We start from the raw sequence: 12402 nt of genomic DNA on the forward strand, positions 1-12402 counted from the left end.
GAGAGAGAAAGAAAGAGAGATCTTCCATCCACTGGTTCACTCCCCAAATGGCCACAATGGTTGGAGCTGTGCCGATCCAAAGCCAGAAGCCAGGAGCCAGGAGCTTCTTCCGGGTCTCCCACATGGGTGCAGGGGCTCAAGGACTTGGGCCATCTTCCACTGCTTTCCCAGACCATAGCAGAGAGCTGGTTTGGAAGTGGAGCAGCTGGGACTCGAACCAGCACCCATATGGAATGCCAGCACTGCAGGTGGCAGCTTTACCTGCTACACCACAGCGGCAGCCCTCAATTGACCTTTGTATCATGGCCTCCTGCACCCTCCAGAATCTGTGTCCTGCCTGTATCACCAGGCTCTTCCTGTCTCTCTCCAGATACACGAGTTACTGACAGTCCCATGAGCAGTCTGTAGTGCAGGATTCCTGTGTATCATTGTTCATGCTCTTTTCCCTGCTTTATCCACTGAGCATTCATCAGGACAAATGCCATGACTGCAGCAAGACCTCACAAGTACCTTCCATGGAATCCATAACTCAAACACTCTGCTACCTTTGTCGCTTGTACAAACTTTGATGCTTGCCTTTGTTGTACAGTTTATTTTTTATGCCTTCTTTGTTCTTTAAAATCAAGAAAGTTGTTTTCTCATTGTAACTCCCAGTATACATAATAATGCCTGCACTATGCAGCTGTTCATCAAATAGCTGTTGAATCAAATTTCAGTTTGTAAGTCACCAATTATACTTCATAAATACGATCTGTTATTAGAAGTCCCTCTTAACCAAAAATTCTCTGGGTTATCAAGACAGGCAGTAGTCCGACTACTTGACCTTTCTAAATGCCTGCAGCATCAGCATCATGTGGGAATTTGTTAGAACTGTGAATTCCTAGGCCCCACTCCAAACCAACCAAAGTGGAATTCTGGGAGTGGGCGCAGCACTCTGGTTTAGTAAGTCCTACAGGTGATTCTGATAGTCTGTAAATCGAAAACCATTTATTTTACAGAGTGGTATTTCATGGTGTGGTTTGGGAACTCATGTATCAGAATCACCTGGGGCACTTGTTAGAGACTCTGCCTCCTGCCCGAGACCTACTGAGTCAGGATGCAGAGATGGTACAGCCCAGCAGTCATATGTTTTTAACAGTACCCATTTGGAGCACCACCATTTACTCTTCACAAAAGCGTTTTCACATGCTGCTTATACTTCCAGCCCCACAACAGCTGGGAAACTTGATGGTGTGGAAATTATTACTCTCATTCTAGTAATGAAGCAACAGCCTCAGAGACATGCAACCTGCATAGTCTTGTGACTGCCTAAGCAGCAAGCTAGGGCAAGACTAGATCCCAGGGGCATGACCTGGACTAGTTGTCTGATTTCTCTTTGTCTTTGTTTCCTCATCTGTAAAATGAAGATAACAATGTATTTTTATCTTCTAGGTAAAGGTTCTATGGATGCTCATGGTATAAGTCAACTTTTATGTGGGTTTAGAAAATTTTCAAAATAAAACATTTAAGATATTACACAGTGATGAGAGAATGACCAGACCATAACTGATTACAGTCAGCATCACTTAAAAACAGGCTACGTTCTAAAAAATGCATTATTAAGTTATTTTCTTTTATCAGTATGATAGGGATAGCAACTATGTCATTACAGGATATAATTTTATGGTACTGGGGTCAGCGCTTTGCCATAGCTGCTAAAGCCACCACCTGCAGTGCCAGCATTCCATATGGACACCAGTTCAAGACCCAGCTGTTCCACTTCTAATCCAGCTCTCTGCTATGGCCTGGGAAAACAGTAGGAGAAGGCCCAAGTCCTTGGGCCCCTGCACCCCCGTGGGAGACCCGGAGGAAGCTCCTGGCTCCTGGCTTCAGATCGGCGCAGCTCCGGCGCAGCTCCAGCCCAGCTCCAGCCCAGCTCCAGCCCAGCTCCGACCATTGCGGCCAATTGGGGAGTGAACCATTGGATGGAAGACCTCTCTCTCTCTGCCTCTCCTTCTCCCTGTGTAACTCTGACTTTCAAATAAATAAATAAATCTAAATCTTTGAAAAAAAAAGTAAGTGTAGTAGGTACTTTTTGGGAGGTTAGGGATGGGGTCCTAGTCACTGAAAGAAGCCACTAAGGGCCTTTTTTCTATTATACTGTGTACACTATTTTTTTGTGAAAATTCATCAAACTGAGCACATATATATGTTTTTGTATATATGTTATAATTCTAATAAAATTATGAAATTCTGGCTGGCGCCGTGGCTCAATAGGCTAATCCTCCGCCTTGCGGCGCCAGCACACCGGGTTCTAGTCCCGGTTGGGGCGCCAGATTCTGTCCCAGTTGCTCCTCTTCCAGGCCAGCTCTCTGCTATGGCCCAGGAGTGCAGTGGAGGATGGCCCAAGTCCTTGGGCCCTGCACCCGCATGGGAGACCAGGAGAAGCACCTGGCTCCTGCCATCGGATCAGCGCAGTGCGCCGGCCGCGGCGGCCATTGGAGGGTGAACCAATGGCAAAAGGAAGACCTTTCTCTCTGTCTCTCTCTCACACTGTCCACTCTGCCTGTCAAAAAAAAATATGAAATTTTGAGAAAAGTAATGACTTTTAATTCATGAGGTATCTAAGGATTGAATGAATCAATGCTTTCAACAATATAAATAGTGTTAGGCACATAGAAATGGTAGTTATTGCTAATATATTTTTAAAAGATTTATTTTATTTATTTGAAAGAGTTACAGAGAAAGGTAGACACAGAGAGGTCTTCCATCTGCTGGTTCACTCCCCAAATGGCTGCAACTGCCAGAGTTGAGCCGATCTGAAGCCAGGAGCTTCTTCCAGGTCTCCCCATGAGGGTTCAGGGGCCCAAGGACTTGGGCCATCTTCTACTGCTTTCCCAGGCCATAGCAGAGAGCTGGATCGAAGTGGAGCAGCTGGGATTCAAACTGGTGCCCATGTGGGATGCCGGTGCTACAGGCTGGGGCTTTAAACCCACTGCACCACAGTGCCAGCTCCACTAATATATTTTTAACCACATCCAAGGCCTTGTTGCCCAGGAGAGTCTGGGCACTGGTTGAAGAGCTCACAGGAGAAATGAAAGAAGTACCCAAAGACCAGCAATATCCAAAGCCCTGCCCAGTCTGCCTTCCTTCACTACCACTGTTAGGAACTGTTGGCAAAGCTACTTTCTGTAGGGTTTGTAGCACCTCAGCTTTCTTTGGATATGTTACTGATATAAAGTAATACTGAAATAGCAAGAAAAGTACTAGCAGTAAAATTTCCTTTTCCAGAGGCAGGACAACCACCCTCCTTTCCTCCATCCTTCTTCTTCCTACTCTCAGTAGTCCCAAGGGCTCCAGCTCCATCCACCTACATCCCCTCCTTCATGCAATTCACCATCCCTCTCCAACTGCACTCTTTGGACATAGCATTCCCTGCCTGGCTGTCACACCCTACTCACTCTGTGTGACTTAGTTCATCACCTCTCTGAATTGCTCCCCAGCCCTAAGATCACAGACTAATGAGCCTAGGAAGTGGCAGAACAGGGGTTCAAACAATGTATCTGACTCTAGAATCTGCACTGTTTGCCTGGAATGGATATTGTTCTAATACACTTGGCCTTTATAGGCCTCGGTGCCTACACAGGCCTCAGTAAAGTGGTAGGGTTTAACTACAGGATAGCTAAAGTTCCTTTCACTCATGTTATCTTAATCAAAACAATGACAGTACAAGTCTCACATTGTATACAGCTTAACAATATCCTTTTCTCAAACATCATCTCAAACCAGACAGGTGACTTTTGTATTCTTCTATCACAAGACAGCCCTATCCAAACAGAGGGGATATATTCCTCTGTTGAGTTTTTTTTTTTTTTTTTCTCTTCACCTGAGTGTGAGATTAGATAAAGCTACTTTTCTTTGGACCAGAGATCAAGATAATGGGTCACAAGTAATGAGTCATGGAGCCAGAGGATTTCTGTGTGCCAGTCCAAACTCCATGTAAACTGGGCACCAGTATGAACAATTTATTTATTGAAAAAAATTACTTTATTTGAAAGGCAGAGAGAGATCTTCCATCTGCTGGTTTACTCCCTAAATGGCCACAATGACTGGGGTTGGGCCAGGCTGAAGCTAGGAGCCTGGAATTCCATGCAGGTCTCCCATGTGGGTGGCAGGGCCCAAGTACTTGAGCAATCTTCCATTGTTTTCCCAGGTGCATTAGCAGAGAGCTGGGTCAGAAGTGGAGCACCTGAGACTCGAACTGGTGCTCCAATATGGTATGCCAACATCACAAGCAGTGGCTTAACCCACTGTACCACAACACTGGCCCCTAAATTTAAAAAAAAAAAAAAGTTTTAAAAAGATAATAAGGAAAGAAAATTAACAAACCTATTTAAAAAAAAAAAAAAAGGACCAGAGACAGAGATCTTCCATTTGCTCATATACTCCCCAAATGCCCACAACAGCCAGGTCTGGGCCAGGTCAAAGTCAGGAGCCAGGAACTCAATCTAGGCCTTTCACATGGGTGGCAAGGACCTGAGTACTTGGACCACCACCAGCTCTGCATTAGCAAAATGCTGGAATCAGAAGTACAGCCAGAAATGTGTCCAAAGCCACATTTTAAGTGCTGTGCCAAACTCTCCTTCAAGGAACAATGTCTTAGATGAGGGACCAGTGCTGTGCTTTAACAGGTAAAGCCACTGCCTGCAGTGCTGGCATCTCTTGTGGGTGTTGTTTCAAGTTCTGGCTGCTCCACTTCTGATTCAGCTCCCTGCTAATGCACCTGGGAAGGCAGCGGAGGATAGCCCAAGTGCTTGGGCCCCTCTACCCACATGGGAGACCCAGGAGAAGCTTCTGGCTCCTGACTTCAGCCTGGCCCAGCCCTGGCCATTGTGGCCATTTGGGGAGTGAACTAGTGTGTGGAAGATCGATTCTCTCTCTCTCTCCCTCTCTCTCTGCCTCTCTGTAACTCTGCCTTTCAAATAAATAAATAAATAAATTTTTAAAAATTTTTGGATGACCCAATTACTTTACATTACTGGTCACCCCCGAACTTAATCCTCTGCTTTTCTTCTGTTGTTCCCTTTCTAAATACCATGAAGAGAAAAAGGTAATACCTCTTTTACATGGACCTCATCTTGCTTTGGTTTCCCAACAGACCAACTTACTTCTCCCCATCTGAACACCAGGTCTTTTTGCTTGCCATGGCTCCTTACTATCTTGATCTGGAAAAAATAACTCGAGCAAAAGTACTCAAAAGATAGATCTTTGGGCCAGCACTGTGGAGCAGCAGGATAAGCCACTGCTCGTGACACCAGTATCCTGTATCAAAGTACAGATCGGAATCCCTGCTAATCTACTTCCAATCCAGCTTCCTGCTAATGAGCCTAGGAAGGCACTGCTTAATGGCCCAAGTACTTGGGCCTCCGCTAACCATGGGGAAACCAGTATGGATTTCCCGGATCCTGGCTTAGGCTTGGCCCAGGCCCAGCTCATGCCATTCTGGTATGAACTAGCAATGGAAGATATCTGTGTGTGTGTGTGCCTGCCTTTCACATAAATAAATCTTTTTTAAAAAAGACTATCAACTTTAGGCCGGCGCCGCGGCTCACTAGGCTAATCCTCCACCTTGCGGCACCGGCACACCGGGTTCTAGTCCTGGTCGGGGCGCCGGATTCTGTCCCGGTTGCCCCTCTTCCAGGCCAGCTCTCTGCTGTGGCCAGGGAGTGCAGTGGAGGATGGCCCAGGTGCTTGGGCCCTGCACCCCATGGGAGACCAGGAAAAGCACATTGGCTCCTGGCTCCTGCCATCGGATCAGCGCGGTGCACCGGACGCAGCGCGCCGGCCGCGGCGGCCATTGGAGGGTGAACCAATGGCAAAAGGAAGACCTTTCTCTCTGTCTCTCTCTCTCACTGTCCACTCTGCCTGTCAAAAAAAAAAAAAAAAAAAAAGACTATCAACTTCAAATCTATTTCTCATCTAGACTACAGTCATACTACACAGGATGTGTCCATCATCAACAGACCATATATATGAGTACAACAGTAGTCTCATAAGATTATCATATAGCAGGGAGCAGTGTTGTGATGCAGTGGGTCAAGCTGCTACCTGCAATGCTGGCAGCCCATATGAGTGATGGTTTGAGACCCAGGTGCTCCACTTCCAGCTCAGCTCCCTGCTAATGTGCCTGGGAAAGCAGCAGAAAATTGCCCAAGTACTTGGGCTCCTGCCACCATGTGGGAGACCTGGTTTTGGCCTGGCCCAACGCTGGCCATTGTGGCCATTTGGGGAGTGAACTAGTAGATGGAAATCTCTCTCTCTCTGTGTGTCTCTTTCTCTCTCTCCTTTCTCTGTGTAACTCTGCCTTTCAAATAAATAAAATATAATTAAAAAACATTATCATACAACATAGTTGTATAATTGGCTATACTATGTAGTTTGTGTAAGTACAGTCTGTGGTGTTTGCATGAAAACAAAATTGGCCGGCGCCGCGGCTCAATAGGCTAATCCTCCGCCTGTGGCGCCAGCACACCGGGTTCTAGTCCCGGTTGGGGCGCCGGATTCTGTCCCGGTTGCCCCTCTTCCAGTCCAGCTCTCTGCTGTGGCCCGGGAGTGCAGTGGAGGATGGCCCAAGTCCTTGGGCCCTGCACCCGTATGGGAGACCGGGAGAGGCACCTGGCTCCTGGCTTCGGATCAGCGCAGCGCGCCGGCCGCAACAGCCATTGGAGGGTGAACCAAAGGTAAAGGAAGACCTTTTTCCCTGTCTCTCTCTCACACTGTCCACTCTGCCTGTCAAAAAAAAAATTTTTTTTGCTTAACAAAGTGTTGCTCAGAATACATTCCTGGGGCTGGCACAGTGGTGTAGCAGATAAAGCCGGTTCGAGTCCTGGCTATTCCACTTCCGATCCAGCTCTCTGCTATGGCCTGGGAAAGCAGTGGAAGATGGCCCAAGTTCTTGGGCCCTGTACCCATGTCGAAGACCCGGAAGAAGTTCCTGGCTCCTGGCTTCGGATTGGCATGGCTTTGGCCATTGCAGCCATCTGGGGAGTGAATCAGCCGATGGAAGACCTCTCTCTGCCTCTGCCTCTCTGTAACTCTGCCTTTTAAAATAAATCTTAAAAAAAAAAAAGGAAAAATAAATTCATTTAAAAACAACTTCTCTCAAATGTTCTGTAAAAGCTTGGTTGTGGTAGTATAAACTGAGCAAAGTAACCACAGTGGCATGGGACAAGTTTCTAGTCACCTTTCAGGCCTTTACCCATTTTACCCCAGCAACATCCATCCACACAATGCCAACACCAGTCTTTGGAACTGTTTGGTGAGTGGTGCATTCCCAAAGGCATATAATTTTTTATTGTCATGAGGGTTTAGATTGCAAATTCCCAAGCAATCATTTACCAAAAGAGGTTACCCCACGCCCTTACTGCAGGATATCTTTGTTGGGCATCAAAGATACAGCTCTGTAGCAGGTGTTTGGCACAGGGGTTAAGATGCTTACATCCCATATTTGAGTGGTCAGGTTCAAGTCCAGCCTGACTTTGATTCCAGCTTCCTGTTAACGCGCACTCTGAGAGGAAGCATGTGTTAGCTCAAGTATGGGTCCCGTTCACCTCCTTGAGAAACCTAGATTAAGTCCCTGGCTCCTGGCTTCAGCCTGGCTCAGCCTCAACTGAGCATTTGGGAAGTGAACAAGCAGAAGGAAGATCTCTTTTTTCTAATGAATAAAAATAAATTAAATTAAATAATAAATAAATTTAAAAATAAAATACATTTTGGGAAAAAAAAAACAAAAAAAACATGCTCCCTTCCCTTCGTGTGCCCAGGGAAACCTTAAGCAGGCTCTGGCAGCAACCACACCTAGACCGCTTTGTTCTTGACAGACGTCCAACTGGTGAGGCCATGAGGCTAACATAACCAGTCCTTATTTGTTTGCTTGCTGGAAGCTGAGGAAGATTCTGCTTAGGGAATTTTGTAGCTAAACTAAATTTTAGCATATTCTTGTTAAATAAATGACCTGAATGGAGACACGCTGTGGCACAGCAGGTTAAAGCCCTGGCCTGGAGCGCCGGCATCCCATATGGGCTCCGGTTCTGATCCTGGCTGCTCCTCTTCCAATCCAGCTCTCTGCTATGGCCTGGGAAAGCAGTAGAAGATGGCCCAGGTCCTTGGGCCCCTGTACCTATGTAGGAGACCCAGAAGAAGCCCCTGGCTCCTGGCTTCAGATTGGTGCAGCTCCGGCCGTTGCAGCCATCTGGGGAGTGAACCAGCAGATGAAAGACCTCTCTGTCTGTCTCTACCTCTCTCTCTCTGTCTTTCAAATAAATAAAATAAATCTTTAAAAAAATAAATAAAGGCTGCAAGCAACTCGACTGGATGGAGGCACCATAATATACTGAGTCTTTTAATAAATAAATAACCTGGATAACTACTTTATAATGTAATTTCCTTTGAAAGATAAAAATCAAGAACTGAAGAATATTTCCCAGAAAAGGAGTAAGAATGGTTTCACCACATTTATTCTCTCTCTCTCTCTCTCTCTCTCACACACACACAGTTTGGAACATATCTCCCAAAATGCCAAGGAAATTGTTTGTAGTACAAATTTGTGGGTTTTTTTTGTCAGATATTGTGTGTTCTAGGACAAAATCTGTTTCAAAATCACAAGATAAACCATCTTGAGAGACACACCAAATAAATGGTGGTGGTGATCTGGACTAGACAGGCAGGGATAACAAAATCTTCCAGGTTTTATATTACATGTTTGTTACAATATTCCAAAAATGTTCACTGATCCTGTGTTTCTACTTTTGTAAGCAGAATACAGATACATTTTAAAAACAAAACAGACAAAAAATTAACTCTTAACAGTGGAGCACATGTTACCCTCATTAGCTTCATGCCAGACTTTCTTGTGTTAGTCTTGCCTGCCTGTGAGAAGCCCTAACTCATAGTCCTGGAAGGACTTGGTAACTCCTTACCAAATCCTCTGAATGGGTAGGAAATCACGTGAATATAAATCTTGGAAAAAGCAGAAGCCTCCAGACTGTCTTTTTTTTTTTTTTTTTTTAAACTTCTTCCCTTAAGTCAGCAAGGGCTGTCTTTACCACCACAATGAGCAATTTCCCTAAAGGTTCTCACCCACCTGCACACCAACCCCATGTACTATCTGTTTTTAGTTGATTTCACAGACCACTCAACCAATGGCTAATGTTCACAGAATATTAGCATTGCCTATTGCAACAGCAAACTTCATGCTTAAACAAAGATGTGTCTTCAAACTGGACTATTAGAGGAAGAATGCTGGAAATGGGGTAGAAAGCTTCTGTGCTCCTGGGAATGCAAATTGTTTAGCACAGGACACCTTGCCAGGGTGCCAAGAATCTGTTTTTCAGGATGCCTAAAAGAATGCACAGTATTCAAGGAGACCCTACAAAGCATGTAGCTCTGTGTTAGGTACTATTGGGAGTGCAACATAAGTGAAATTAATGACCCCTGCTCTTGAAGAGTAAAAAAGACAACTTTTGCATCTGATATCTCAGTTATCAATTGGCAAGATTATATAGTTCTCTCTCTCAGCCTGTTCATGTGTGCATACACATGCAAACGTGTATATGACACTAATTCCTTATTATACAGACTGAACAAGACCAGCTAATTGCCAGTCTCCTGCACATACAGTTACTTGAAGATAGTCTGCCTATCTTTGCTGTTCAGCCTTTCTCTCCTTTGGACTTCTGACTGGCTGCAAGCTTTCCTCCTGCCCTCCAGTTACCCTTCCTATTTCTTTGGGGACTCATGAGCAGAAGGTAAGCATTACAACGTTCCAGCCTCACACAATTCAGCTTATCCCCATCACTTCAAAACCCTTCCCACCTTCTTTGCCCTTTCTCCCATGCATTACTTCAGTACCAATCACTCCTGCAACATCAGCCAGTGAGGGGTTTCTGCTTTCTTACCCAGTGAAGCACACTTTGGAAAGGAAGCCACAGTGATTCTGAGAAAACATTCTCTTGGGTTAGAATGAACTTCCAATAAAATAAATAAATAAACAAACTTCCAATGGGATCCTGGCAACTCATGAAGTAGCCGTTGCCAGCCAGGTTGCTGCCAGCTAATTCTGAGAAGAGTCTCGGAATAACAGCCTCCTCTCCACCCTATGTTAGGTGGGATCCTGCCCAGTTTACAATGTCCCCATTCTTCTAGTAACACCATTTCAACAGGCTTAATAGCCTCCTCCCTTCACCAATATTTGTGGGTTTATGACATTCCCTGTCGAAATACTAGGACTACCTACAAATGGTAGTTTCTTTGGCAGCATGAATTCTTAGAGCCCATATTTGGGCCATATAAATATAAACCCTATTGCATTACTAAGGACAATGAATAGTGGAGATGGAGAATGGGTGAAGAAAAATTATCAAAGAAGAACAACAGGGGCTGGCACTCTGGTGTAGCAGGTAAAGATGCCACGTGTGACACCGGCCTCCCATATAGGTGGTGATTCCAGTCCTGGCTGCTCTACTTCCAAACTAGCTCCCTAGATTCCTGGCTCCCAGCTTCATACCAGCCCAGCTCTGGCTATGGAAGATCTTTCTCTCTGTCTCTCTTTCTCTGTGACCATACCTTTCCAATTAGTTAAGTAAATCTTAAAAAACAACAAAAACACATCAAAGCCTAAATAACTAAACAGAAATATCTGTGAAACCAAATCTTAAAAGTTTATGTAGTTTAATATAAATCAGAATTACATTTTAATAGGATAAAATAATTTTCAGGTCTACTCCTATGTAATAGACCAGATATAACCATACACAAAAATACTTTTAATAACAAAGTATGAGGCTGGTGCTGCAGCTCACTAGGCTAATCCTCCACCTGAGGCACCAGCACCCCGGGTTCTAGTCCCAGTCGGGGCGCCGGATTCTGTCCTGGTTGCTCCTCTTCCAGTCCAGCTCTCTCCTGTGGCCTGGGAGGGCAGTGGAGGATGGCCCAAGTGCTTGGGCCATGCACTTGCATGGGAGACCAGGAGGAAGCACCTGGCTCCTGGCTTCGGATTGGCGCAGCGCGCCAGCCATAGCAGCCACTTAGAGGGTGAACCAACGGAAAAAGGAAGACCTTTCTCTCTGTCTCTCTCACTGTCTAACTCTGCCTGTCAAAAATAATAAAGTATGAAAAATAAAAGCAAACTGGTAGGAAAAAAGTTGTGTTGCTCTAAGACTCAAATTCAATTTCCAAAAAGAAAAACAATTAAAAGCACACCTGGAATCACTCAGATCTATGTTTGATGCCAAAAGATCACTAAACTTACAGGAAATGCCTCTAGGAGGAAATGAAGGGGAGCCAGGAGAGGCTAGCAGAGCCACCAGACAGTGATGCAGGCTTCACCTGAATGAAGAAGAGAGGGAAGGAAGGGAGGGTGAATAGAAGCACATTAGATTAGTGTGCTCTAAGTCAAGTTCAGCAAGGCTGGGGTGGGGGGAGGGAGGGCAGACACGCAAATCATCAGAGTCGTCCCAGTCTCCCAAGAATGAGCCTGCCTTAACAGTCCTGCTGTCCTCAATCACTGGCTGAGAGCAGCCCTTGGGTAGCCTGATCTCAGCTCACAGTGATGGACTTCAGAATGCAGCAGGGCCCCTCAATCAATCTGGTTCCTGCAGTTGGAAGGATAGCTAAGAGGTATATCTCATGGTAACCACATCGAGTTTCCTCTTCAGTAAAACAGGACAAAATTCTTGTCCCTAACCTCCAGGGGAAGCTGTGTGGCTCAGAGGAGGTGATATTTATTAACACTTTGTAGACTATGAAGTATGGAACATGTTTACACAAGAATCTATCCCAGTAATATGATGCGTATAGCTCTCCACTCCCTATCTCTACTCCGTTTTAATGCAACCCTGCAACAGTGAGGCCTATCAGGTGTCTAATGTGTCTTTGAGCCCCCATTCTCCTGAGCTACACAATCCAGTTACTTCCTAAGCCCAGCCCTATCTGGAAAGTGGAAATGGGAAATAGAGTCTTTGGGTCAGAGCTAAAAATGTCCACAAATAGACTGAACCAGCTGGATGCTGACACATCAATTAAGCCAAACAATGACCCACTTCATGAAGCTGGACATTCACTTCTTTGGTAACCAAGGGTCACACAGCAAGTTCTGCAACATAGTGATTATTGCGCAGACTATCAGACTTTGAGAGCACCATGTTTTATTTTTTATCTTATTTATTTTAAAGATTTATTTTATTTATTTGAAAGATGGAATTACAGAGAGAGGTAGAGCCAGACAGAAAGAGAGAGAGAGAGAGGTCTTCCATCCGCTGGTTCACTCCCCAAATGACTGCAATAGCCAGAGCTGAGCTGATCCAAAGTCAGGAGCCAGGAGCTTCTTCTGGGTCTCCCACGCAAGTGCAGGGGCCCAAGCACTTG

This window comes from Oryctolagus cuniculus, chromosome 1, assembly GCF_051225735.1.
Source record: "Oryctolagus cuniculus isolate XC-2025 breed Fujian yellow rabbit chromosome 1, ASM5122573v1, whole genome shotgun sequence".
NCBI classification, from domain to species: domain Eukaryota; kingdom Metazoa; phylum Chordata; class Mammalia; order Lagomorpha; family Leporidae; genus Oryctolagus; species Oryctolagus cuniculus.